Raw genomic sequence first — 27,866 nt, forward strand, 5'->3', positions numbered from 1 at the left:
TGGGGGATTTTTTTAATGTACAGGATCATATCACCAAATAATGACAGTTGTACTTCTTCCTTTCTGCTACAAGTGACTTTTATTTCTGTGTGTTGCCTAATTGATCTAGCTAGGCCTTCCAGGACCATAGTGAATAGGAATGGTGAGAATGAGCATTCTTACCTTGTGGCTCATCTTAGGGGAAAACTCTTTTCAGTTTTTCTCCATTGAGTTTAACGTTAGCTGTGAGTTTGCTGTATCTGTCCCAAATTATGTTGAGATATGTTATTTGTATACCTAGTCTATCAAGGGTTTTTATAAAAGGATGTTGTATTTTGTCAAATTTTTTTCTACATCTATGAGATGATCATGTGATTTTTATTTTTCATTTTATTGTTGTGACGTACTATATTTATTCTTCTGTATTCATCAGGAGCATTGGTCTATAGTTTTCTTTTCTTGTGGTATCTTTATCTGGTTTTGGTATTAAAGTAATGCTGACCTCTCAGAATGAATTTGGAAGCATTCCCTCCTCCTCAATTTTTTGAGAAGTTTGAGGAGCATTGGCATTAATTCTTCTTTAAATGCTTGGTAGAATTCTCCAGTGAAGCTCTCTGGTCCTGGAGTTTTCTGTATTGGGAGTTTTTTGATTTCTGATTCAAATCTCTTGTTATTGGTCTGTTTAGATTTTCTATTTCTTCCTGTTTCAGTCTTGGTTGGTTGTATATTTCTATAAATGTATCCATTTATTCTATATTATGTAATTTGCTGATATATAATTGTTCATAGTAGTCTCTTATGATTCTCTTATTTCTGTAGCATCAGTTGTAATGTCTCTTCTTTTGTTTTTAATTTTACTTATTTGAGTTGTCTCTCTTTCTTATAGTCAGTTTAGCCAAAAATTTGTCAATTTTGTTTACCTTTTCAGAGAACCAGTTCTTAGTTTTGTAGATCCTTTCTATTGTTTTTCTGGTCTCTATTTCATTTATTTCCCCTCTCATCGTTATTTCCCTCCTTCTGCTAACTTTGAGCTTAAATTGTTTTGTTTTTTTCCCCCCTAGTTCCTTGAGGTATAAAGTTAGGTTGTTTATTTGAGATCTTTCTAATAAACTTTCCTCTCAGAACTACTTTTGCTGCATCCCACAATATTTGGTATGTTTTGTTTTTATTTACATTTGTTTCTAGACAATTTTTTTATTTCCCTTTTGATTTCTTTTTTGACTCAGTGGTTGCTTAGAAATGTGTTGTTTAGTTTCTACATATTTGTAGATCTTCTCACTTTCTTTTTGTTGATTTCTAGTTTCTTACCATTGTGGTTAGAGAAGATAGTTGGTATGCTTTCAGTCTTGCATTTGAGAAGAATGAGTATTCTGATGCTATTGGATGGAATGTTCTGTATATATCTATTAAGTCCATTTGTTCTAAACTGTGGTTTAATTCTAATGTTTTTTTTGTTGATTTTCTGTCTGGATGATCTATCCATTGCTGATAGTGGGGTATTGAAGTTCCCTACAATTACTGTATTATTGTCTATTTCTCTCTTAAGATTTGTTATTTATTACTTAACGTATTTCAGTGCTTGGTGTTGGGAGCATATATAGTTATGATTATTATATCTTCTTGATGTATTGACCCCTTTATTTTTTTTTTAAGTATAACTTATTTTATTTTTAAAATTTAATTTAATTTTATACAAATTCAGTTAATTAACATATAGTGTATTATTAGTTTCAGAGGTAGAGTTCAGTGATTCATCAGTTGTATATAACACCCAGTGCTCATTACATCATGTGCCTTCCTTAATGTCCCTCACCCAGTTACCCCATTCCCCACCCCTCTTCCCTCCAGCAACCCTCGGTTTGTTTCCTATGATTAAGAGTCTCTTATGGTTTGTCACCCTCTCTGATTTCATCTTGTTTTATTTTTCCCTCCCCCTATGCTCCTCTGTTTTGTTTCTTAAATTCCACATATGAATGAAATCATACAATAATTGTCTTTCTCTGATTGACTTATTTTGCTTAGCATACCTAATACCCTCTAGTTCCATCCATGTCATTGCAAATGCAAGTAATATTCCATTGTGCGTGTGTGTGTGTATATATATGTGTGTGTGTGTGTGTGTGTGTGTGTATATATCACATCTTCTTTATTCATTCATCTGTTAATGGACATCTGGGATCTTTCCGTAGTTTGGCTATTGTGGTCATTGCTGCTTTAAAGACCCCTTTATTGTTATGTAGTGACCTTCTTGGTATCTTGTTACCCATTTTAGCTTGAAGTCTGTTTTGTCTGGTGATAAGTATGGCAATGCCTACCTACTTTTCATTTCCATTTGCTTGGAATATTATCTTCCATCCTTTCATTTTGAGCCTATGTCTGTCTTTAGACCTGAAATGGGTCTCCTGTAGGAAGCATATAATTGGATCTTGTTTTTTTTTTCCCTTCCATCTAGACACTCTGCATTTTTTTTTTTTTAAAGTAGGCTTCACACCCAGCATGGAACCCAGTGTGGGGCTTGAACTCATGACCCTGAGATCAAGACCTGCGCTGAGATCAAGAGTCAGATGTCTAATGAACTGAGTCACTCAGGGGCCCCACACTCTGTGCCTTTTGATTGATGAATTCAATCCATTTATATTTAGTGCTATTATTGACATGTAAGGATTCATGACTGCCATTTTACCTTTTGCCTTCTGGTAATTTTGTCTCTATCATTTCTTTTTCCTTTTGTTTCTGTCAACCTTTGTATGTTGGTGGTTTTCCACGGTGATTTGCTCAGTGTCCCCCATTTTTAATGTTTTGTGTCTCTGCTCTATGTTTTTGCTTTGTGGTTAGCATGAGGTTTACATAAAACATCTCACAGATAAAATAGTTCTTTTTCTGCCAAGAACAATTTATCTTCATTCACCTTTACTTTAAATTTCCATCCTTTTTTGCTTCCCCTTTTATATTTTTGATGTACAAATGATGTCTTTTAATGCTGTGATTTCATTACTAAGTTGTAGTGGCTACAGTTATTTTTAATGCTCTTTTCCTTTAAGCATTATGCTACAGTTAAGAGTTTAATATACTATTCTAAAAATGAGTTACAGTATTCTAATTCTGACTGACTAACTTTAATCAGAGTTTGTGTGCTTTTTGTCTTTTCATTTCAAACTTGGAGAGCTCCTTTCAACATTTCTTGTAAAGCAGGTCTAATGGTGGTGAACTCACTCAGCGTTTGTCTGGGAAAGCTTTTGTTTCTACTTCATATCTGAAGGATAATTTTGCTGGATAAAGAATTCTTGGCTGGCAGGGTTTTTTTTTTTTCAGTTAAAAAATTTTTTTTTATTTGAAGTAGAATGGCTGCAGTTTTTATCTTTTAATATTTTGAATATGTCATTCTACTCTCTCCTGGCCTGTAGAGTTTCTGCTGAGAAATCTGAGAAAGCTGCTTATACCCTAAGAGGGGTACCTTTGTAGGTTACTGTCTTTTTTTTTCCCTAACTGCCCTACAATTCTTTCTTTATCATTAACTTTTTACAGTTTTAATAAGATGTGTTTTGGAGAAAGGCTTTTTGTGTTGAAATAATAAGGTGTTCTATTAGCTTTGTGAGCTTATATATTTGATTCTTTCCCCAGATTTGGGAATTTTCAGCTATTATTTCTCTTCTTTCTGTTCAAGTATAACTAACATACAGTCTTATATTAGTTTCAGGCGTAAAATATAATGATTCACAATTCTCTACATTTGTCAATGTTCATCAAGTTAAGCATGCTCTTAATCCCCTCTATCCCCCCACTCACCTCCTTCTGGAAACTGCCAGTTCTCTACAGTTAAGGGTCTGTTTTCTGTTTGTCTCGTCTTGTCTTGTCTTGTCTTGTCTTGTCTTGTCTTTTCTTTTCTTTTCTTTCTTTCTTTCTTTCTTTCTTTCTTTCTTTCTTTCTTCATTTTGTTTCTTAAATTCCATGTATTATTAAAATCATATGGCATTTGTCTTTCTCTGACTTATTTCCCTTCGCATTATATCCTCTATGTCCATCCATATTGTTGTAAATGGTAAGATTTCATTTTTTTAAATGGTTGAGTAATATTCCATTGTGTGTGTGTTTGTATCATATATATATATATATACACACATATATATAAACACACACGTATATATATGTGTGTGTATATATACATATATACACACACATATATATACACATACACTGTATCTTCTTTATTCATCTATCAATGGACACTTGGGTTGTTTCCATCTTGGCTATTGTAAATAATACTGCAGTAACATTGGGGTGTATATACCTTTTGGAATTAATATTTTCATTTCCTGTGGAAATACTGGATCATACAGTAATTCTGTTTTACATTTTTTAAGGAAACTCCATACTGTTTTCCACGGTGGCTGCACCAATTTGCATTCCTACTAACAGTGCATAACTGTTCCTTTTTCTCCACATCCTCGCCAACACTTGTTATTTCTTATGGTTTTTATTTTAGCCATCTGACAGCGTAAATTAATATCACATTGGTTTTAATTTTCATTTCCCTGATGATTAGTGATGTTGAGCATCTTTTCATGTATCTGTTGGCCATCTGTATACCTTCTCTGGAAAAATGTTTGTTAAGGTCTCCGCCCATTTTTAATCAGATTATTTGTTTTTTCAGTGTTGAGTTGTATAAGTTCTTTATATATTTTGGATACTAACCCTTTATCAAATATATCATTTGCAAATATCTTCTTCCATTTAGTAGGTTGCATTTTTGTTTGTTGATAGTTTCCTTTGTTGTACAAAAGCTTTTTATTTTGGTGTAGTCCCAGATTAATTTTGCTTTTGTTTCCCTTGCCAGACATATCTAGAACAATATTTCTACAGCTGATTTCAAAGAAATTACTGCCTATGTTTTCTTCCAGGAATTTTATGGTTTCAGGTCACATTTAGGTCTTTAATACTAATCTATTATATCTTCAAATACATTCTCTTCTCTCTTTCCTCTTCTTTTTCTAGGATACCCATTATTCTTATGTTGGCTTTTCTAATTGAGTCAGATAGTTCTCATAGGGTTTTTTCACTTTTTAAAGATCTTAGTTCTTGATCCTCTTCCACCTGATCATTTCTATATTTTCATACTCAAGCTTGCTAATTCTCTCTTCCATATGATCTGGTCTATTTCCACTGCATTCTAATGCATTCTTCATCTCATTTATTGAGTTCTTCAGCTTCAGAATTTCCATTTGGTTTTTTAGAATTTAAATCACTTTAGTTAAGTGCTACTTCTTTTCACTAATTTTACTGTTGAAGATCATTCTATTGCTTTCCTGAGTTTACTTGTAGCTTGTTGAATTTCTTCATTACACCTATTTTAAATGATCGGATTACAGTTGTCCATGTTTTTGAGTTTAGTTGTTGGAAAATTGTCATTTCTTCTTGTTATACCATATTACCATGATTTTTCATGATGTTTGATGAGAAGTGCCTCTGCGGCAGCATTTGGAGTAGTGAACACTTCTCTTAATTAGGCAAAGTTTTGTTTACATTGATTCTAACAATTCAACAGGTTGGTAGTTAGAAGCCTTCCTTTTGTCTTCCAGAAGGTGGCGCTATAGCACAAATTTTTGGTTTCCCTTATGGCAGCTAATTTGGGCTAAGGTTGAGTGAGGGCGTAAAAAAACCAAAAAGAAGCAAAGAGTGGCAGCAGGGGTGGGTAGTGAGGTATATACTTAGCACCTGGGACTTTGGATGTACCCACTGCCTGGTAAGGGGTCTCCAAGTGAAGAAGTCCCAGAGGTCCATGGGACATCCTGTGGCCTCGTGGGTCTGACAGCAACAGCCGTTTTCCTTCATTTCTGTTTGCCTACTTGTCTTTCCTTTTCCTCTCCCCAAACACTGCATCTTTCTTTAGAGAGAGCAAGTGGTCTCTCCAACTACAGCACATGTGGTTGGGCAGGGCCCCACTTACCGCCTTCACCCTGTGCCTCCTTTGCCAGAAAGCTTGTGCTGGTTTGCGGCCAGTCCAGCGCTGCCTTCTTTGCCATTACCGCCTCCACTATCGCCAGCTCTGCCGTCACTTCCTTCCCTCCGGCCACTTCCATGCTCCCAGAATCTCCTGAAGTCCACTCTACCCACTTTCAGGTGCATAGATGGATGGATCTCTTGGGTGTCTTGGTATGCTGTGCAGAAGTGCTTTTTTTTTTTTTTTTTTTTTTTTTTTTTTTTTTTGGTTATGGGTATCTAATGAGTTGTAAATCACGGGGGGGAGAAAGGAAGAAGGGCTCATGTCGCCATGAGACTCAAAGAACTCCCATGAACTCACAGTTTTAAATAATTTTTAAGACCCTTTGCATGGTACGGTCCATTCTATAATTGCATAATACTGGAGATTTAGTATGAAGTTAAGATATATTCAAAGGTTTTGTTTGTTTGTTTGTTTTTTGATTTCCTAAATTTGAAGTGACTTTCATTTAATCTAAATATATTTTTATTCTTTTATATAGCAGTTCACATAAGGTTCATGGTGAGGGTACTCCTTGCAATTTTTTTCCTTTTTTTTTTTTTTTTTTTTTTTAGTTCAGTACTCTGTAGTCCTAGGAGCTGTGTCAAGATCACAATATTGTTATACTAAATTGTTATGTGGGGTTTGCTAGCTTATCCAAGCAGCACAATATATGCAGGGGATCTGGGATTAAGCCTAAAATTTCCTCCCTTCTTGTCTGCATCTGTGGTAATCAGTCCATCGTGCCCTGGGTATCTAACAGATATTATCATGTCTGTAATGCTTTGATGTCACATATGCCAAGCTGCTATTTACCAGAGCGAGAGTCTCATTTTGGCATGTATTGCTCATGAAATATTTGTGGAGTGTTGGGGAAGCTATGGAAATCCTTTTATTTGTAGGAATTTTAAAGAACAACAACAACAATTTGTCATGAATAAATGGTACTGTTAGAGATTTTAAGAGAACACTGGGACACAGTTTGAATTTCAGGTTCAACTCAGAGAAATTTCACAGAGATAGAGGGAAAAAACACGAATATACTTTAACAACCATGAAACAAGCATGATGACTTAAAGATTTGGGATCACCAGATAGGAAGTGAGAGTTGAAAAGTAGTTTATAGACTTCCGGGGAAGATGGTGGATTAAAAAAGGTAGGGTCTCTAATAGCTTAATAACCATACACACCATTGGAAAGGTATTAAAAGTAGCAATTTAAAAAGGAAAAGAGTAGGGTACCTGGGTGGCTAAGTCAGTTAAGTGTCCACTTCAGCTCAGGTCGTGATCTCAGGGTCCTGGAATTGAGCCCAGCATGGAGTTCCGCCTGGAGCCCAGCCCAGAGCCTCGAGCTCAGCAGGGGGGGTCTGCTTGACTCTCCCTCTCTCTCTACACCTACCCCTGCTCACAGGAGGAGTGCTCTCTCTCTCTCAAATAAATAAATAAATAAATCTTAAAAATAAAAAAGGAAAAGAGCACAACAACGTGAATTTACTTTAGTGAACTGTACCCTTAAAGATGGTTATGATGGTAAATTTTGTTATGTATTTTTTGCCATAATTTAAACATTTTTAAAGGAAAAAAAAGTAGTTTACAAATGACTTTCATTAAGACAATGGATGAGTAAATGCTGGGAGGTCCTGACAAGCCTCATTGCAAGCTTCTTTGTGACTATTTAATTTCAGCAGTCATTGGATGGGTTTGGGTGACCTAGGATGGGTTTCTTTGTGCCTGAGCACATTTGGGAGAAGGGTTTCTGGTATTTTCATGAGGTATACAGCTGGGAGCAGCAAGAGCATCGGCAGAGCGGGGCAGGGAGCAGGGTGGCAGCAAGTGCACCAAGACTGGGAGGGGGAGCTGTGGGTACTGGGTGGGCCGAGAGGACCAGCAGTGAAAACTCTTCTGGGGCATCCCAGAAATGTTCCCCCTGGACTCTGCAGGGTCCTGGTGAGGCAGGACACTCATATCACAGTAATTTGGTACCATTGGCATGTTCCTAAGTCTCCTGGGGGCAGAAGACAAAGGCAGTCTTCTCGGCCACTGTGAAATAAGTGCTCCTTTCATCATCGTGCTCCACCCACGGACCTTGGGCAGCATGGAGTTAGTTATGATGAAGGCTACCTGAAATAGAGTGAAGAGGGCGCCGACATATTGAATTTCCTTACATAGTTTATGAAGGCCAAGCAACTCATCTAGATTATTTGGAATGTACTTTGTCTCCATCCTCCAGTTATAATTCCTTTAAGACTTTCCCTAGAAAGCCTCCACTCTAAAGTTTAATCCCCCTAGCATACATACATCTCCTTATCTTTGCATACTCATGTGTACTAGGCCATCCTTCCCTATGGGGTGGGGCCTCCATCTTTTATTTTTTGGGGACCTAATTTTTTACTCTACATTTGATTTATAAAATTTATTTATAAAATTTTAATGTTACTCTAAATACTTTGGACAAGATAGAATCTCAATAAGTACTTATTTAATAGATGAATGAGATGCAATTCCCCCCCTTAACATCTTTTATCTAACAAAGAATGGTTATGTGATTATAAGTGTAATGCTCATATTTAAAATTTTTGAGATTTTAAAATTGTCTTCATCATGCAAGCCTCATTTGTTATTGTTTCTTTTTTAAATCAAATCATAAAAAATATGCATATTTCCCTCTTGGCTAAGGAGTGTATTGTATTAAAATAAATTAAAAAATAAATAAATAAAATAAACAAAAAATAAGGTATTTCCCTCTTGGCTAAGGAGTGTATTGTATTAAAATAAAAATACACTATAAAAATTAGTGATTTGTCTACAATGCAAAGATACTTCATGGAATTCTTGTTCTTTTGAGAACCTGTGAGTGTCAGCTGCACTAATGTAGGGTGGAGTGAGTTCAAAGTTTTTTTTGTTCCAGTAAAAGTCTTTTCTTCAAAATGTACTTATTTCTGAGTTACAGTTTTCTTATTTTTATGGGCTAGGGATAATAACATCTCTTCCATTGATCTCTTGTTTATTTTGGTTCTCAAATAATGGCTTAAATTCCTTTGTAAAGTGTCAAGCCCCATACAAGGATTCTTCGTTTACTCATTTATTAAATTCAAGGCATTTCGAGCCCTTACGTGGATGAATGCCAGGGCAAGTGCTGTAGAGGCCTCAGAGAGACATGAGAACTGCATTTACCCTCCACTTAAAACAAATGCCCCTTAACTTCATAACATCCAGAATTGTTAGTTCAGTTAGACAGTCTTAGAGTTTAACCAGCCACCCAAAGAAGAGAGGGCACATTTCAAAACTTCAGAGAAAAGATAAGTCTGAGTTCATGACGTATGTCTCTGGAATGAGGAAGACTTCAGGAGCTTTGGAAAGCTTTCAGTAATAGTATTGCAGCTATAAAGCTGCGGATGAAGCCTACAAGGACGAAAAGGTGGTGGTATTCAAAGAAAACTATCTTCCAATGTTTGAAGGCCCATACCCTGCAAGACACTTTAGTTCATTCGTGTGGTTGGCTCCAAGGGGCAGAATAAGACCAACGAGGGAAAATCACAAGGATGTGGATCTCAGAATATTATAAGAGAGAAATTTCTAATGTGCTAAGTTATACAAAACTAGAAAGGGATATCTGAGGGGTAATGAGTTTCTTGTCACTGGAAGAATTCAAACATAAAATGCACTACCTCTAGCTTGAGCAGGAGAACTTCAAGGTATATTCCAATGCTGATATTCTGACTCAATGGTTCTACTCTCAGAGTTGGTTTCATTAAGCTGTGAGAATCTCTTCTCCCTGCCCTTTTTGGACCCCGTCTCCTAGCTCCCTCCTCCTCAGAAAGCATTGGAGTAACAGGAAGAATAAGGCTCCTTTAATATTAATTCTGCTATTAAGCATGGAGAAATTCTCCCTTAAGATGAGGTTTCTATTTAAGGGTAAACCCAGGGTCACAGATTTATGTTTTTACTTATCTTTCTTTTCATTTTAAATGGAACCATAAGTGTTTAATATGGTGCTCATATCATTTCATTTCATTTTCCAAATGTAAGTATGTAGGGATGGAGTGAGTCTGTTTTGCCTTGATACAGCAATTGGTTTTCCTCCTCTGTTTTCAATCAGACAGTTTTAAATTTTGGTTAGGCGCATAAACACACTGTGATGGACGACATTAATAAATAAGTATTACATCGGCTCTGCTTGAGCATTCCCTCTTCATCTTTATCTTTTTTGTTTAAATCCTGTGGGGTCTCAGAATGCTCTTTATGGAGATCAAGAAGATTAAGCAAAATTAGCTCTCAACTACATAATGGGCTTTCCTCTCCTGGCATGTGTCTCCCCTCTCTGCATATGGTGACTTCCTCTGATAGCAACAGGAGATTCATAGATGGGGGGGGGGGAGGGAATTATGTTCTAGGAGGGCACACCATGAGATTTCAGAGTTCTTGCTCATTTCTGGCAGTGTGTATGCTTGAATTGGAATAAAAATGAAAATGATAAGTAAATCAGCTGGTTACTCAAAGACACCTCCAAATTCATCTATCTCCTAGGGCAGACTGACCTTTTCAATCTTGGAATGAAGGGTAGCTTTTCTAGTCTTGAGAACATCTAAGCTATAGCTTCATAAATGGATGATACCTTAAAAGAGGTTATTTTCAGAGAGAACTATACTTCACCCATGTCAAACAGTGAAATTCATGCTGTTTATAAAGTTCTCCAGAGAGAGGCTGGCTTACTCATGGGCAGAGTTGGCAGCTGCCTACATGGAATAATTTGAGGATCAATGAGAGGCCCCCATGCTTTAAAATCTATCTCCCTCATCAGTCTGCAGTGGTGCCTGAAATTTCCGCCATTACTGTCATTTCTTAAAAGCCTTTAAGAGGACATATGCCCTATTATCTTGAGGGAGGTAACATTAATTAACTATATAGCATATTAGAATGGATGAGTTTTCTTGTTAATAACCCATTACAACCATTGACACCCAGTAAAGATCAGGGATATGAAGAAATAAAAGCAAGGGCAGGTAAGTTTTAATGGAGAAGTAGGAGATGGTGATTCATAGTGTGAGTGTAGGGGGTAGTTCAGGTCCTATAGACGGAGGAAGGGGGGGGTTGTAATATGGGGATAACCAATGGGGAGAAAGAAGGAACTGGGTATTTTGTTCCAGGTAGTAGGGTGTGGATGGCTCCAAAATGTGACAAATGGAAAACCAAAGGGAAGGTACAGAGGACAAAATTTACTTGCCTTATCATATTGTTAACCTGGGCCCTACCCCTCCCAAAGAAGTTCATAGTCTTAATAATCCCTGGTAGAGTGATTTCAAACTAAATTAAATGCTCTTATTTGAGGGTGAAGGATGTGTCTTTAATCCTATCTCAATAAAAATGGAGAACAGGTTTTCATAATTTGTGTGGCAATACTTCACTAGGATTTGTACTGACCCTTTAGCTATAGTATCCATTGGCTAAATAAATTTTTATTTAGTGGTTCCTTCAGAGGAATTACTTAAAATTTTTTTTGTCCCACCTGCAATATAAGGTATCTATACTGTTTAAGTGGAATCAGAGAAGTTTAAGAGCTGGAATGAATGATTTGAGATCTCTCAGTTCAATCTGTTACTTTAGAGATGAGAAATTAAGACACATGTCATGAAGTGTCTTTATTCCTTCATATATTGAGTATTGACTATGTGCTAGGCACAGGGATACAGTGGAAAGTACATATAGTGTTTTCCTCATGGAGCTTATACTTTAGTGGGAGAAATTACTAACTAAATAACTTAATTAAAAATAACAAAAATACATTTAAATAAAAGCTATGGTGAGTGTTATTAAATGCTATGAGAGTATTGAGAGTGTATTATGGGGGAACTTGACCCTGGTGGGGTAGTGTTAGAAAGACTTGTTTGCAGAAGTAATGCTTGAATTAATATCTGAAGGTGAGTGGAAGTTCACTAAGCGAATAGAAGAAAGGAGAAAAAGAGTTCTAGGGAGTGGATAGAGACTGTGCAAAGGTGCTGTTACAGAGTCATGGCAGTGTTTAAGAAATTAACAAAAGGCCTGGCTATTTGGAGCTCAGAGAATTATAGGGGGAGAGTTTCTAGAAGAGGCTAGAGAAGTAAACCAAGACTGATCAAGGAGGGCTTTGTTTAGGATTTTGGACCTTATTCTAGGAGCAGCGCATAGAAGGAGCTGGAGTGGGATACATGTGGGTAAGGAGGCTAAAGCAGTGATCCAGAAGTAAACTGTGGGTGACTTGACCAAGGCGAGAGAGCTTTTGTAGAATTAACATTACTTCTAGGTTCCTTGATTAACATTTTTTTTTATTTTTTATTTTTTATTTTTTATTTTTTGTTTTTTGTTTTTAAAGATTTTATTTATTTATTTGACAGAGAGAGAGAGACAGCTAGAGAGAGAGGGAACACAAGCAGGGGGAGTGGGAGAGGAAGAAGCAGACTCATAGCGGAGGAGCCTGATGTGGGGCTCGATCCCATAACGCCAGGATCACGCCCTGAGCCGAAGGCAGACGCTTAACCGCTGTGCCACCCAGGCGCCCCAACATTTTTTTTAAACGCATAGTATGTATTTGCTGTGTTTTAAACTCCCCATCATCCATATATCCCACTACCATTTTAGTAGGGGTATTTTATTCCTTCCTACAACGAAGTCCTGTAATTTTATTGGAGCTGACTTGAGCCTCAGCTCCAGGAATAGCATGTGACTCAGACTTGACCAATGAGACCCTCAAATTCTCTTGGAACCATAGCATTTGGTTCAGGAGTGGGGATGTGAGCCATTGATAGCAAATGAAATGCCACAGAACTGTCACTAGGACTTTGAAGACAGAGAAAAGTAGTAAAGTGGGGCCTGATGAAGTCATTTAAACAATAGGTAGAGAAGAAACTGAAGCTAACACAGCAGAAGCCTGATGTGAGAGGTGGGAAAAAAATGCACCCAGGTGACATTGCTTGAGCCCTAAGGCCAGTCAAAGCAGAAGCCAGCTGCGCCTTGAATTTTTCAGTTATGGAATCAGTGAAGTCTCATTTTGTTAGAACTGGTCTTTTTTGGTTTTTCTACCATGGGAAACCAAGAGTCCTAACTAATAGAGGACTAAAGTCTTTGCTCCTTTCTTAACTGACTTTTAGGACACCACCTAAAAAAGAAAAGCTATGAATTTCAATACAACCTTTAAATTTATATATGTATATATATATATATATGTGTATATATATGTATGCATATATATAAATTTATATATGTATATATGTGTATATATATTTATATACATATATATCTTTATATAGAGAGAATACTTTCACTATAAAATCAGCTACTCTGGATTCATTTTGATCTAGGACTAGGAACTTTAGTCTTAAGTCACTTTGAAGCTTTTGAAAAAGGCTAAATTTTCACATGATATTTATTCTATACAGAGGTGTTTTCCCACAAAATAATTATATACTGGAAATGTTTTTATCATATGTAATATCTAGATAAGTAGTATTTATTAAATTTAATGTCATTAAGGGAAAACAGCCAATTGACAAATATTTCTCAAATAATATAATGTCATATGATATGCAAGTAATTTCAGTGTCCCTCTAAAACACCTGTTCATTCACACTCATTGGTAAATCATTATAATATATCTATTACAATATTTTACCTATTATTTTTGATGTTTCCTCATATGTAATACATAGTCTCTGCTTTTGTTCTCTCACTGATTTTAGTTAATCTATGTAAGTGATACATAGTTTCCTTAAGTCTTTTGGGGAATACTTAAAGACTTTTTATGTTGTTTATATGAATGGTTAAATAGCTTAACCGTTTAAAAATGATAAAATTTGTTTAAAAATAATATTATAAAATTAAATTAAAAATGTAAGATAAGGATTTTGTGGGGAATTTTAGAACTGAGGAAGACTCTTCAATTAAGTGCTTCTTAAAAATTTTTAAAAAAATTCTGCTTTACCTTCTAAATCATACAATTCCATCCAGAACAAAAGCATCCATTCATAAGCTTTAGAATTTGATGGGTTTCAAGAAATGTTGCTACTGACAGTATTTGCTCTGATGTGTTTTGTATCCAAACAGGGATATAATAGGTAGTAGTCACAGCTCACTGTTAGTTCTTCTTTAAGCTCTGACTCACCAGTTTCAGAAGTGAGCAGAACAAATATTTTTATCAATCTGAAAGGCTGAAGATTAGTATTAGTCTAACAAACATTGATTTTTCTTTTTTGCATTGATTTTTCTGCTGGAAATCTGAGATCTCTGGCATCTGTGGGTGAAATGGGTGCTTATGTCTGATAACCTACAAAACTGAGCAGTGTTGATAACCAGTACAGGGGTAACGTAACAGCATTTGTCTAGTAAGCCCTGGAGGATTCTAAGCCCTCAGAAGGTCCTCCAAATAGGGAACAACCCCACAGATCTGGAATACTAAACTTTGGCTTGTAATCTTGCTGTTGGTCTAGAAGGGATGATCCTCCAGGGCTGGCAAAGGGAGCTGAGAATGAAGTGGCAGATTTTCCTTATCTTATGAAAGTAGAATAATTAGCCTGGGTAGGACATAAGGGAATGTACAGTCCTTGAATATGTACACAGTTGAATAAATGGTGTAATAGTTATGCTAATATTTAGTGAAACCAAGGAGAAAATAGAATTGTGAAAATGCTCAAGGACCAGTTTTCCATACATTCATTCATAATGATCAATATTTGCTGATTATCTATTATATGCAAGGCATATTGATAGTTTACCATGTGAGGAAATGAAAATGAATTAACCAGAGATTTTGCCATTGATGTACACATGATCTAACAGGTACATAAGTTATGAGAATAAATAACTGCAAAATTTATTTAAAAATGTATAGAAAAGGTTTTATGTTCAGAGAACTTCTAGCTAGTATGGACTGAGGGAAGCTATGTGGAAGAAGTGATATTTTGGGTGTGACTTCATGATTGTGAAGGATTTATATGGGCGATCCAGTGGAAGGAAACAGCATGAGTAAAGTTATGTAGGACAAAAAGTGAGAGTTTAAAATAGTGAACAGCAAATCGTTTATAAACAAAAGGACATAAAGATTGGAAAAACAAGTTGAGTGAAGGCAAATCATGGAGGTACTTGAAATCTATTTAAAGAGTTTTGTAGTTTATCTTTGAGGTCATAGGGAGCCATAGATTCCTTCAGCGTGTGAAGAAAAGACTTAAGGAAGATTGAGATGGCTTAGGGAATGAATGGCTTAGGGGGTCTACTGCAATAATCTAAGTGGGAGGCAATAAAGTCTATTTTAGGGAAAGCAGAAAGAAGGGATAGTTGGGAGAGGTAGTAGAATAATGAAAGTTAACTAAATGAATCTGGGAAAAGGACGAGAAAGAAGTAAAAGATGACCCTGAGGACACAAGCCAATGTGGCTATTAAAAAAGCAGATGTAGTAACAGAAAGAGCCAAAAGAAAGTGATTCTCTAAAGAATTGCAGTCAACTCTTTATGGAAATAGTAGCTCTGGACAAAGCTACTACACTAATTTTTAATTTTATGTATATCCTGCTTAGGAGTGTTGTACTTAGCACCGTCCTGCTATAGCATCATTATAATTATATACTCATATTTATAAAGTTTTAATCGAAATAAATTGATTTTTTTTACTCTGCTTGTGACAGCTGCCTGCGCCAAGTGAAGAAATGACCTCTTTCTTTCAAAACTACTTATTATACAGATGTAAGACCTATTTATTTCATTTCTGTATGTGCTCTGTCAATCCGTGAAACATTTCAGCAATAGGATTTCTTTTAGTAGAGATAAAAGTCAATAATGTATGAAATAGACATTACTACCAACATGACATTAAAAAATATGAGGCAAAGAGTATATTCAACTTTAAAGAAGCTATGTATGTGTATATACTCTATATGTATATATATAATTACATATATTATTTTCTTTAAAAAATGTAGTTATTTTCTCTATTGTTAATGTTTCTGAACCCTCACCAGGCATGTGGCCAGCCACCCAAAGGAGAGTTTTAAGCTATGGAATCAAAATCATCTAGTAAGGCCAGTGAGTGTCAAACAGGAGAGGTGGTTTTATATATTTTTATAAGGCCCTCAAGAGTCAAGGGGCTCTAAATCTCTCTTAAAAGTCTCCAGTAGACACAAATAAAGGGAAAGGTATTCTGTACATACGGATTGGAAGAATCAATATTGTTAGAGTGTCCATATTAGTCAAAACATTATACAGATCCAGTGCATGGCCTATCTAAATTCCAATAGCATTTTTCACAGAAATAAAACAAAGAGTTCTAAAATTTATATGTAACCACAAAAGACCCCAAAAAGCAAAAGCAATCTTGAGAACAAAGAACATAGCTAGAGGCATCATGCTCCCTGATTTCAAACTACATTACAAAGCTATAGTAAACAAAACAATGTGATATTGACATAGATCAATGGAACAGAATAGAAAGCCCAGAGATAAATCCACACATATAAGGTCAATTAGTTTATGACAAAGTAGCCAAGAATATAAATGGGGTAAGGACCATGTCTTCAGTAAGTAGAGTTGGGGAAAATTGGACAGCCACACACAAAAGAATGAAACTGGACCACTGTCTTTCATCATACACAAAAACTAACTTAAAATGAATTAAAGATTTAAGGACAAAACCTGAAACCATAAAACTCCTAGAAGATATAGATGTTAAGCTCTTTGGCAAAGGTCTTGTTAATGGTTTTTTTAATCTGACGCCAAAAGCAAAAGCAACAAAAGCAAAAATAAAAATAAATAAGTGGGATAACAAACTAAAAAGCTTCAGCACAGCATAAGAAACCATCAACAGAATGAAGAGCGCCCCGCTGAATGGGAGAGAATATTTGTAAATCTTATATCTGATAAAAGGTTAATATTAAAATATATAAAGAACTCAACCAGCTTGACACCAAAAAATCTGAACTGATTTAAAAATGGGCAGAAGATCTGAATAGACATTTCTCCAAAGAAGACTTACAGGTGGCCAACAGACACGTGAAGATGCTCAACATCACTAGTCATTAGGGAAATGCAAATCAAAACTAAAATGAGATTTCACCTCAGACCTGTCAGAAAGTCCTGTTATTAAAAAGATGAGAAATACCAAGTGGTGGTGAGAATGGAGTGGAAAGGGGATGCGTATACATTGTTGGTGGGAGTGTAAGTTGGTCCAACTACTGTGAAAAACAATACGGAGGTTCTTCAAAAAATTAAATATAAATTCATCATATGAATCACCATATGATTCACTGTATAGATTCATATGCTCCAATTCCACTTCTGGGTATTTACCCAAAGAAAATGAAAATGCTAATTCAAAAAGATACCTGCACACCCATGTTCATTGCAGCATTATTCACAATAGCCAAGACATAAAAGCTACCCAAATATCCTCAATGTTTAAATGATAAAAGAAATTGTGTATATATGTATATATATACACACACACATACACACATATGTGTATATAATATGTATAATATACATATAATGTCATATAATTATGTGTCATATATATAATATGTGTAATTAATGTACAAATATAATATATATAATATACATATATATTATGCATATATATGTATAATAATATATGTATATATGTATACACACATACACACACATAAAATGGAATATTATTCAGCTATAAAAAAGAATGAAATCTTGCCATTTGTGATGCTATGGATCGACCTCAAGGGCATTATGTGAAGTGAAATAAATCAGAGAAGGACAAATACTATGTGATCTCTCTTATATGTGGAATCCAAAAATACACATTTATATTATTGATGATTGCCAAAGGTGGGTGTGAGAGATGGGAGAGATGGATGAATTTTTTTTGTTTTTGTTTTAGTTTAAATAAATCGAGTTAAAGAAAGTCTCCTGTGTTTTATCATTCCCCTAATTAAGAAGTTCCTGCTTACATCCTGTTGAAATTTTTTCTGCTCCATTTTCCATTAGTTCTCCAAGCAGCAATTACATTTCCCTCCCTGATTTTGGTGAGGCCTCAGGTGTTGGTCCTCCCAAAATATTTTGTGGTTGTGAGCTGACTTGGGAAGCACATTCTTTTCCTCATTATTCAGTATTGTTTGATGAAGCACCAGGGAATATTCTGGAACTTGCAGCATGAATCAGGCATGGCGTAATCACAGCAGGAGAGAGCAATGTATAGGGCCTGAGGAGTGAATTGGGCAATCCCTCAAAATCATGGAGTGTCCTTGTTAGCCTCTGTTGCTACAGATCCTCACATCCAAACCAGGACATTGTAGTATCTGGGAAAGTATTGTGCAGTATGAAATCCTGTGAGCCTGTAGCCAGAAACATTTCCTCTTAGAAGACTCAAACCTCTGTAAAAGAGGTGGACAAGGGTGAGACAAAGAAGCGTGTGCAGCACTACATTTTAAGAGATAGTCTCAGCAGCTAAGCCTGTACTTGTGTGACCATGAAAGCAAGTGCCTTCTTACACTGTGTGCTCTAGATGCCTGCTTGCTTTATTCTAGTCACAGACCCTGGATGAAAACAAGTCTTTTGAGGAGAGCACCATGCTTCTCAAGATGTGAATGCATTTCTATTATGCTTTTGCCCACAAAGCATAATAGCAAGTGCTTGGGATGGGAAGAGAGGATTCTGCTGTCCGGGAGCAAGGGTTGTGTGTTAATCAGGACCCTATGGTTGTAAGCAACAGAACTGACCTTTTCCAACAAAAACAAAAGGAACATTTCTGGAGAAAATATTGCGGTAGCTCTTAGGGTGGAAAAGAAATCTGCAGAACCAGGTTTAGGGAAGATAGGGAACCTTTGGTTGGTAAAGATGTGGAAACATTGGAGCCCTTGTGCACTGTTGATGAGAATGTAAAACAGTGCAGCCGCGATAGAAAGTGGTATGGAGTTTCCTCAAAACAATAAAAATAGAACTACCATATGTTTCGGCCACTCCACTTTTGAGATTATTCAAAAGAATTGAAATCAGGATCTCGAAGAGATAGTAGCGCTGGCATATTGATTGCAGCACTGTTCATAATAGCTAAGATGTGGAATAAGCGAAATGTCCATTAAAAGATGAATGGATAAAGGAAGTGTGGTATATACATGCAATGGAGTATTAGCTTTGAAGAAGAAGAAAATTCTGCAATATGCCACAACATGGATGAACCTTGACGACATTATGCCAAGTAAAATAAGCCGGTACAGAAAGATAGATACTGCACAATTCCACTTTTATGAGGTATCTAAAATAGTCACATTCACGGAATCAAAGGGTGGAATGGTATTGCCAGGGGCTGAAGGGAGGGCAAAATGAGGAGTTACTAATTAATAAGCCTAAAATTTCAGTTCANCAGGGGGAACAAGTGTTAGAGATCTTCACTACAACATTGAACCTATAGTCAATGATACTGTATTGTACACTTAAAAATGTGTTAAGAGGGTAGCTCTTATGTTAAGTGTCCTTTACACAATAACATGAAATTTAAAAAAATCATGGGGTGCCTGGGTGGCTCAGTCACTTAAGTGTCTGACTCTTGATTTCAGCTCAGGTCATGATCTCAGGGTGGTGAGATCAAGCTCTGTGTTGGGCGTGGAGCCTGCTTAAGATTCTCTCTCCCTCTCCCTCTGACTCTCCCCCACCCCTTTGTCTCCCTCAAAAAAAAAAAATTATGTCTTCTTCAAATTAAAAACAGAAGAAAATGGCTTTGTGATTGGAGTGCTACCCGTTTCATCACCTCATAGGGTATATGATTAAATGAGACATCATCTACAAATCATTGAGGACCATGTCAGCACAAAGAAAAGGAAAATAAGTGTTAGCTATCATAACAATGTTTAAATACCAACTTGAATCATTTGGGAAAGCAATTTGAGCCAAGCTTCTCAATCATTTTTTTACTCATTTCACAAATATGAGCACTTACTATATAATTGATTGCTACATATTATGTTAAGCAGTGGGCATTGACGAATTAAAGATATTGTTTCTGCCTTCTTGGCACTTACTGTCAAATGGGAGTGGAAGTTGGGGGGCAAGTGTGTAAATAATGACTAGCCAATGTGGTGTTACAGATACTCTCAGGGTGGTTGAGACTGATAGGGAGATTTTGGGGAGAAGAGGGTGGAGGGCAGCAGAAGGGTAGGTCATTCTGGGTAATTTCTAGGACTAGAGCTTCATAGAAATGTATTATAATAATAAGAGTTCATCAATGCAACACCTCCACAAAGCAATAAAAATCTCTTTCAACCAAGCTTATCAATCCTCCATGTGAAAATGCTTCATGAATCACAATCACAGGAATCAAAACTTTTATTCAAATTATTACTTGCATTCCCACATTGAGCAAGGCAGTATTTTCTTTAAAGCGATTTTTAGAAGATCAAATATGTGCCTAATGCCTTTTCATTTTTTCCCCACACTTTCAAATTTATTCTTATTTAGTTCTCACGAGAATTTTTAAAGCAAGTAATATTTTTCTATTCAAACTGAGGCTCCCTTACCTAATCCAGGCTGTAAGGAAGCCTACTGATCACTTAGGCTGAATTTCTTTCTTTCCTTTCCTTTCCTTTCCTTTCCTTTCCTTTCCTTTCCTTTCCTTTCCTTTCCTTTCCTTTTCTTTCCTTTTCTTTTTTCTTTTCTTTTTTCTTTCCTTCCTTCCTTCCTTCCTTCCTTCCTTCTTTCCTTTAATAGATAAAAAATAAAATGAGCCCCAGTTAGGTTAAGCGTCTTGTCCTGTGTCATGTACATTTGACATACGAATAAGACAAAGGCCTAAGAGCATAAATAATATAAGGCAGGTAATGTCCAGGTGTTGAGCAAGCTGAACTGGGCATTGCTGGATAGCTGAAGCCCAGGCTCAGGCTCCTTTCTTGCAAAGCAAGCAACAAGAGTGGTTAGGGATAAAACCCTTTCCCCCTACAAAATGTGTATATTTTGAATGACAATCATTTCTCTTTTTTATCCAATTATTGTGTTGGAGAGGCAGTCTATCCTATCCTAGCAGTGGAGAGATCAGGCTCTGAAAGGGCCAGACCTGCGCTTGCATCCTGTTTTTATCACTTACTAGCTATTTGGTCTTGGACTGTTTGACCAACCTCAGTAAGCCTCAGTCTCTGTCAAATGAAGATAGTAGTATCCTGTATGCACCTGTAATGCACGTAGCATAGTACTTGGTATATAGTAAATATTAGATGTAGCTTATATTAATTAGCAGAAAAAAATGGGATAGAACCAGAATATTGATTTAGGGTTCTCCAGAGAAACGGAACCAATAGGTTTGACAGATTGACTAATTGATTGGTTTTAAAAAATTGGCTTACATAATAATGAAGGCTGGGAAGTCCCAAATCTGAAGTTTGGGCAATAGGCTGGAGACTTAGGGAAGAGTCCAAGTTGCAGATCAAGTCCAAAGGTCATTTACTGGCAGAATTACCCCTTGTTCAGGGAAAGTCAGTCTCTTGTTCTATTAAGGCCTTCAGCTGACTGGATGAGGCCCGGTCACATTACAGAGGGTAATCTGGTTTGCCCAAAGTCCACCAATTTAAATATTAATCTCATTCAAAAACACCCTCACAGAAACATCCAGAATTATGTTTGACTGCATATCCCAGTACTGTGGCCCAGCCAAGAACACATGTAAAATTAACCATCACAGTTCCAAAGCACTTTAACCATGTTTCAAAGTTTTTGTCGTCTGGTCTGGCATTAGTGAAGCTACCTACCATTTCAGTTCTAGAACTCAAGCCAGCTGCTTTTTTGACAGATTTGGATGCAGATCGCCATCTCTTCTTGATCATAATGAAGCAGTCGTAATTTCTGATGGGCTCCCTTTGTCAGTTTTTCGTCACAAACTGGTTACAGTTATGGGCATTCGCTGGCTGTCGCATGCTACCTTCTTCCAAAAGTAATGTCTGCTTGTATTGTTCCCAAACTAATTATAGAGGCACCCATTCCACCATTGATAGTCACAGCCAAGTCCCTCGCATTTCTCCAGAGGAATGACATTCCTGTCAGTAGCAATAGCTGGCCATTAGTGGTTGTTAATGTTATTCAGATCCTGGCCAGGAAACCTACCCTTGTTCTGGAATGAGTCCTGTGGGAAGCAATCAGCTGCTGTGGCGCTATTTCCGTCGGGGCTTTGGTGGTTAGGACAGGTCTGAGAAAGCTGTGCGTATCTTCAGGCCAGCCCTTTTCTGTCAGAAGCAGTGGAGAAGGCTGAGGAGCGTGATCCGTCTCCTGTTTGTCAGGCTGTAGCAGGGCGGATGCTCTAGCCAGAATGGCCTCGCTGATGCAAGTGGCATTATTTGCCTTGTGCTAGGGTACATGTTATTAACGCTGCCATTTCATGTTCTTTCCCGAGGAGATTGTCTCTGGTATTTTTATTGTCCGGGGAAATGTGGTACCAGAAATGATCATGTTCCTAGCAATTTTCTTTGAAACTGGTAAACTTTTGCAGAGTTTACTCTCTCTTCTATTAGGGTTGATAATGAGAAATTGTGAGGATTATTAAACACTCCTAGCTTTCAGGAGGAACTTATTTAGCACAGATGTTTCTATAATTGCAGTACACTGGGAAAATTCACAGTGTTCAATGGCCCAAAACTCATTATTACTTATTACTTCTACCTGTGTATTGTGGCGCTCGTAAGCTGGGCTGAAATGTTTAATTTAGCAGGGGCTATAGCTGTGTATCTCAGCTGTTTTAGAGAAACTACTGAGAAGAAATTATAGGATGTTCTGCCCAAACCCTTACTACTTATTAATTTTTGAACCGTTACCTGGTACTTCACTATGTACTTTATTATAGGCTTAGGCTACATCACTGTTAAGATTCCTTCCGACAATTCTCCAGCTTATGGCCATGAGGAAAAAATAGGAATATTAGGAGACTTTTAGAACAAACAATGTAGCTAACTATTGTGTTTTATTGGGATAAAAAACTTGGAATGCGTACAATTGTATTCAGCTTTCTACCACTCTCTTGTTTCAGCAGTCTTGCTTATCCTCGTAATGAAACCTTGGCAGTGTTTAAGAACAAAGCTTCAGAAGATGCGAAGACAACACTTAGAAAAGGCCACTCAAGAGAATACAAAATCTCCTCATATTCCCTCATTCTCTATATTCTTATGACCAACGCCATAAAAAATTCCCTGTCACATCTTTTATTTCCCTAAGGCGAGGAGAAGCTCTTTTTTGCTTGGCTACAAGTCTGCTGGGGGTCATTTGATAAGCACACCTATGGCAGTTTAGCTGTGTTCTCTCCTTGGGTGACCAACTTGTCCCAGTTTACTGGGGACTTCCCTGGTTTTATCATTATGCACTCAAAGTCCTATATCCCAGGAACCTGTCTTAGTTTTGGGCAGATTGAGACTGTTAGTCACTCTGTGTCGTGCCTGTGGTCTGCTAAGGTTGGAGCTACTGTCCAGGAGTTGAAGGTTTCCTGGGCATGTCAAAGACTGCAGGTTTTTTCTTTGTACCTGGAAAAGCCCAGGATTCACACAATTAATGTAAAATAAAGAAGAATATAAACATGAATTCAATTGCCATTTTCACTCCTGAGAGCCAACCATAGAAGCTAGCAGAGAATAAAGAATGCATCCTGTTAAATTGGAATTAGATCTCAGATATATAACATCTGAGCTTTAAAGCAAGGCCAAAAAGTTTTGCTTTTTACATACATTTGCCAAAACAAAATTAATCCAGGTCACATTTATTTGATAGTGGCAAAACAAAGGTTATAAAATGACCTAGTGAATTTGGATAACCTAGACTTATATATCTACCTTTATCTGAATAATCTTATACTTTAAATTTGAAGATAAGTTTATTTTTTTATCTTTTATTCTTTGCCTCAATTATGTTGATTGCCTGCTTGGATCAGCCCCCCCCCCTTTCCTCCACTGCCCTACACACCATCAGAAGGTAACAGTAATGGCCCCATTTCTGTTTTTTTTTCTTCTTCTCCCTTCTGCCTATAAAATGCAAATAATTTCTGAAAACACTATGAAGTTTTAGTAGGTATTTAAAACTCTGATCAGTAAATTAAGTATAATAAGGGATAACATATATCATATTTTCCTTAGAAAGTATATGGCAGTGCTTCCAGAAACGAGCACGTTCTGCCTTGTGTTGAGTTATTCTGGGGAATAGCAAAATTGTGTCCATTTTGTTGACGCTCCTATTCCACACTTGTGAGTTGTGCATGGTGATAAAGTACGTGGACAAGACTGGACTTCTTGTCTTTAGCAGCAGCGGGAGGAGAATTGAGCCATTTGCGTTTGGTAGCCGAGTTACAAAGGAATATTTCAAACCTTAGGAATGGGGTTAAGTCACATTTTTTTTGCACGCCAGAAGACTAATATAACTATGGCATGGCTTTTAGGAAACCCACAGACTTGGAGCAGTAGTTCAAAATACTTCACAGCACTTGAATATCTTATACATTAGTAACCAAAGAGATGTTCTATTAATTAAAGTGCTGGACGAACTTCTGCATGTTTATTTATTTTTAATTATGACAAGGCATTTCAAGGTTAAGGTATTTATGAAAATCTTCTCATTAGTATTCAAACTTTTTAGGTCTCAGAGCTTTCTAGTGAGATCTAAAATGTTTAATCCACTTGATCATGAAAACAAACTATTAGGAATCAAGAAACAGTCTCTGTATTATTTGTAGTTTCCAGCTTCAGATGGTACTTAGGAGTGCAGAGGTCTGAAAAGTGTAAAAACTAATTAAAAGTTTTTACCCAAGTTATTTGAATATCAACTTAACATCAATCTGACTCTATGCTGAGGGGTCAGATTTTTAAAATAGGAGGGCAGAAAGGAACTTGACCTCCTACTTAAAAAATTTTTGAATATGTTCACCTCTCATTCATTTGGACTTGATTTTTTGAAGCTTGGAATCAAGTTCTTTTTTGAGATGGAAAATAAGTGACAGAGATAAATCCAAAGCTAGTGACACTTGCACACAATATGCCAGCCTCAGATGGAGTTATCAGCATTTCAGCCACGCTGCATTGTGCTGAAATTCTTCTCACCCATTCCTTCCCTGGGATACTCCTGTTGAAGAGCCGCACTAATAACCACTCTGCCAATTACGGTGTTCTACCTGGGGCCAGCCAGAGCTTAGTTTGGGGACAAGGTCACTTGCTGGGATGGAGTTGTAGTTCCCCAATTACTAGTAGTTCCACTACCTCTTCTAACTTGTCAAATAATGAGGAGACTTTGAAGGCTAAATCCAGCAGTAGCTCCTAGCGGGGTTAATGCAGAGTGAATGACAATGATACTTCAGGAGTGAGAGTCTGACAATGTCTGTCAAGCTCTGTTCACAAGGATGACGAAGTTCATTGCTACTCAACACTACTTGGGAAAGAGATTGGTCTTGATCTTATCGGTGAGAAAGGACCACATTGCTCATTTTGGCAGAAGTTCATTAACTCTTCCACATCACCTGTATAATCTGGGCATGGACCTCATATCCTAATGACAGAAGGTGACCGTGTTATAACAGGGCAGCTCACCCGCAAAACCATGTCTCTTGTCTATGCCTCGCGTCCTGAGTCTTCAGTCGGTGTGTGTGTGTGTGTTTAAGTTTCTAAATTCTGAGCTTAGTGATGAATAACAGTGGTTATACAACAATTATTTTTAGTACCCATTAACAACACAACTGAGAGAATAACAGAATTATGCTCCCAAATGAAAAACAGATTTTATACCAATGATAACAATGTTCACTGCTGTCTCCATTGGTGATTCATTTAACTGAAGACTGAAAACAACAATAACTCAACAAAAAGCCCGAGAAAATTATTCTAATGATTAGCCATTCAACATTTGTAGGAAATTGACTAGATGGCCTGCAAACTAATATTTCCCAAGCCTAACTCATATTTTTAAAACTAGTGCTCAAAGCTGAATATGTAATGTACCAAAGAATTTTTGTGATTAGATTCTTTTGCATGTGTTTTTCTTTCACTCATGTTTATTTATTGAAATAGTGAAGGATACTGCTATCCTTTGATTATGCTTGGATTCCACTCTGTAAAAGATTGAGAGAGCAAATGGCCTTTTTGGCTCCTAGGGATGTTCTGACTCACTCCTCAAATTCTGCTGAAGTTTGCTTTGGATAAATGGACAAAGCCTCACTTAGTGATGACAAATATATACACAAGTATTTAAAGAGATGCAAGTAGTTACTTTTGACTTACCTCATAACTAATCAATTAGTTCAGATCTGAATATCAGACTTTTTTCCTACTGAGAAAATTGTTCTGCATCCTTAAGATAATTTTACAAAAATGAAAAAGAAAAATATTTGAATAAAAAATAAATATATTCTATCTTATGGAACAGATTCCCTCTCCCAAATTCTAGTTAATGGGATCCAAAATATTGTTTCTGTTAGCTTTTGACACAGGTGGGAACTTCACTAAGAGTAAGGAGGGCATGTTTTCATTATTTTTGTGTTTACATCATAGCAAGTGAGCCTGTAATGACCTCTCAAGTTCTTTGTTTCCTGTGGGAAATTAGACGATGCAAAATGGCTACAACAATTTAATTAGCATTTTGATAAATGAACAAAATTTCAGTCGAGTAACTTATTTACACATTTTAAAGTGGCTCTTTCAATATTCCTTGAGATTTTCTTAGCTCTTTGGAATATGTTCTGGATGATTATGGCATACATACCATCTTGCTTTCTACCTAGTATTTTGCTGGTTGTCCATGGCCAAAACTATACCAGAGAAGGCAAAAGGGAGACTGTGGTATTTGATGGTAACAGTGCATCTGAGGCGTTCTTCTGTATGCATTTCTTTCTCTTTTGTTTCCCCAGAACAATATTATCCTTTACCTCCAGATCTCATTTTCCTTTAGAATATTCATATTACTCAAAAGTGCTGGAAATCATATAGGTAAAATACTCTCTCCTGAGTGTTCTTAGGCTGGTTTGTAAGGAAGAGATAGTCTTTACCATCACCTAATGATTTATTTTTTCTTACTGTGTTACTGGGACTTTGTCAAGGATCTATTTTAATTCTCTAGCACTTCTGTAGAGAGACCCTTTCCTTGCAGGGTCAGTTGTGATCCAGTGACTCTGGTACTGCTGTTCCTCTCCTCTCTTTTCAGACTCTCCCTCCTGCACTGCTCTGCTGCCTGCACCCGCCCTTCTCCCTGCCATTCTGCTCCTTTCACAGAACATTTCCTGCTCTGCCCCTCAGGGCCCCACATGTCAGCTAGCTCATATGACAAATTAATCTATGCGAACCTGCTCTTGGGGGCCCCTTCCAGGTAACATAAGCATGCATTTTAAATAACTGAGTTGTTACCTGTTCTGAGCATCCCAACCACGTTTTGTTGAATAATCAGTTGGTGATATTCAAAGACAGTGATAGGGGACCCCTGCTCGGGCAATGGGCCTTTTGAGGCCTCACCCGTGGCATCCCCTCATGGCCTGACAGCTCTCACCAAGACTGCCTGCTTTAGAGACTCTTGGACACACCTTCTGGGGCAGCTCTCTACAGATTCCCAGCCTGTAGGACTCTGTGGATATCTGAGGTCTGTAGAATCAACCCTCTCCAAGTTGGTAGGGGCTGAATGACTCTTTTGTCTCCCTTTTTGTTTTGCCAGAAAGCACCCCTTTGAAAAACAATTTCCACACCTGCTGCAGCTAAAAGTATAGAAACAAGTCTTAAGTTGTCACGAAAATATAAGAAAACATTTCTGGCCATTTCTGTTTAAGAAGACGGCAGACGATTTGGACTGATTTCCTAAATATACGTACTACAATAGGCTGGGTGTTCAATGAAACAAATAAATGCTCACATTTAGTATTTCCACCATAGTGCCACCTTCATTACAAACATCATCTCATTTAATTCTTGAAACAGCTCTACAATTATTATTCACATT

The sequence above is a fragment of the Ursus maritimus genome, unplaced genomic scaffold (assembly GCF_017311325.1).
Source record: "Ursus maritimus isolate PB19 unplaced genomic scaffold, ASM1731132v1 scaffold_5, whole genome shotgun sequence".
NCBI classification, from domain to species: domain Eukaryota; kingdom Metazoa; phylum Chordata; class Mammalia; order Carnivora; family Ursidae; genus Ursus; species Ursus maritimus.